This window comes from Montipora foliosa, chromosome 1 (genome assembly GCF_036669935.1).
Source record: "Montipora foliosa isolate CH-2021 chromosome 1, ASM3666993v2, whole genome shotgun sequence".
Taxonomy (NCBI): Eukaryota; Metazoa; Cnidaria; class Anthozoa; order Scleractinia; family Acroporidae; genus Montipora; species Montipora foliosa.
In genome coordinates this window covers 29,791,759-29,794,258 of record NC_090869.1, presented here as the reverse complement: position 1 = coordinate 29,794,258, position 2,500 = coordinate 29,791,759, and the positions used below count along the sequence as shown (strand labels likewise).

The 2,500-nt window shown below is 40.4% G+C and overlaps 2 pseudogenes; both read left to right on the top strand.

The window, feature by feature from the left end:
• LOC137982093 (E3 ubiquitin-protein ligase NEDD4-like) overlaps positions 1-115 on the top strand; it is a 1,062-nt pseudogene extending 947 nt beyond the window's left edge.
• The window catches only part of LOC138012563 (uncharacterized), a 583,226-nt pseudogene that overhangs the window by 28,716 nt on the left and 552,010 nt on the right, over positions 1-2,500 (top strand).

Here is a 2,500-nt window from a genome sequence, read left to right as displayed (position 1 = left end):
TTGTTCAGGCGTGGTAGATTTTCCTTCTAGTGGCTATGACAGTTTTCCAGATTTTAGGTCGCAAATGACCGAGGTGCTAAGGAATGTAGACTCCTGGAGATTTTCTTTAGCTTAAGTAATTTTCCATCGTAACTAACCTTTTACTCAAGTAGCAGAATTTCGTGTTTAGTTTTAACTCGTTCAATTTTACTCACGTAAATTTTCTACCTGTGCTTGCACGGGTCATACAATTTGGCTTGAATCAGTTTTGCATTGTATGGTTGACGTTTCATAAATAAGTTTTTTTTTAGATATTCGCGGTGTGAGCCTCAGATAACATCATTTAACTTGAAATTTACAAACTAAGGGAGACCCGAGTACGTTAACATCCAGCATCCATTTCATGCAAGAGCTCAACAGTTGCATAATTCGGATAAATCAGAGCTTACATCTCTTATTGTCGGAGGTGATTGGAATTGTACTTTGTCTAAAAAAGACACTGAGATCGGAAGCACGCCATGGAAGCCGCCTACTTATCACAATCTTATTCTGACTAACATGGAACCTTTGACCTAGTAAGCTCTAGTAGATATTCAAAGAGTGCGGCATCCAAAAGTACTCGATTATTAAAATTTATGAATGAATCCAAATCTCTCCACCCTGCAATCGCGGGGACCGGCATTTTGGAAATTTAATAACACCCTACCACGTACCTTTGCGGCAGTAAATATTATAGCCATTTGACTGACAAGCGACTCTTTTGGGAATTATTGGAGGTGGAAATTAGATCAGCGAGTATCTCTTTTTCTAAGAGTAGAGCGAAACATATCAGTAGCCGAGAACACGAATTCATTAAGATGTTGACTTGATGAATTGGATCTTACTATCTGTAACAAGTTTTCCTCCCCTACCATTGATGGGATACTAGAAAAAGCAATACTGCAAAAGAAGAATGAGGCCAATATCCAGCCATTGTGACCGAACAAGCTTGGCCAATTAATGGTTTATTATATGACTTAAAACACCCAAAAATGATCTTGCGGGACCAAGCTAAGCGAGAAATCACCAGCGAGCAAGATCTTGCCCGCTCGGGTAGCCAATCACAGCACGCAATTTGGTTTATCTTGCCTGCTCACAGAGCTACAATCATGGACAAAAGTGTTAGGAAGGTAACTTAATTTTACAGATACCCCCCCCCTCCCCTTTTCCAATGTTGTATTTTCCAGGGGAAAAAATGGTGACTTTTCTTACCGAAGAATTTCAACATTGAATATGGGGGAGGGGGGCCACAAGAGCATGGTATTTCCCAAATACTTCAGCCAATACTTAGAAAAATCGAATTAGGTGTGAAGTGAGCTGATGCCCGCAACTATGGAACGCCATAACTGTCTTGTGATACTTTTGGTCATGATATTGGGTGCTTACGTCCTTATATTCGGTGGTCATTCTATTATACTGGGTGGTTTATTCGGTGTTCACTCCGTTATATTTGGTGCTCATTTTATTATACTGGGTGGTTTATTCGTTCGGTGTTCACTTCATTATCTTCGGTGTTCACTTCAGTATATTCAGTGCAAACTTCGTTATGATCGTCACCAGGCTCCCAAAGCGCTATTTAGGGTAATAACCCCACAATGCAATTCTGCAATTTCCCCCATATTTTCGAATCTGAAAATGGCGGAAAAGACTCCAATGGCCTCAATTCTGAAGCGACAAAACTTAAGTAATCTAATGGAGGTATTTGAAAAGGAGAAAATCAGACCTGATGTAGTTCTACTGTTATCTGCAAGGGAAATGAAGCAGCTGGGTGTAAGTAATAGTTCTGACATGATGAGCTTGCGAATGGAATGTTCTATCTACGGAAAATGGAAGCATCGAAGAAATCGTTTAGGATCTGGAGCTCCAGAATTCAACATACCAAAGTCAATACTAGAGAATCATCCAGAAGAGGGATTCAAGATAAAGGAAATTGCCAGTCTGTCTCGGAGAGCACAATTTATCGCAGAATGCAAAGCTACGGACTGAGCTCTAGGGATTTCAGTGATGTTTCATATGAAGAGCTTGATAATGATAAGTACTTTCCATTTTGTGGGGAAGGAATGCTTAAATTTCTTCTCCAAGAAAGAGGCATTAAAGTGCAAAGAATGCGACTTCAAGATAGCATCCATCGCGTAGATGAAGAAGGAGTACGTGAAAGAAAGAAGGGTAGGTTGCAACGAAGGGTCTACAATGTGAAGGGCCCCAACCACTTGTGGCATATAGACACAAACCATAAACTTGTAAGGTGGAATTTTATAATCATCGGTGGAATTGATGGCTATAGCCAATTGGCTGTAATGTTAGAATGCCCCTATTTCCTCAAATGCTGTTTCAAGTAGATTCATTCTGTCTACATTGATGTAGTTTGTCTCCCCCTCTAAGACTTCACTGTCAGATTCTAATGCCAATTTCCTGCTGCATACATCGGAGAACTTCCACGGGGTTGTGTACATTGTTTGTGCGACAAAAGGTGACAACCTTT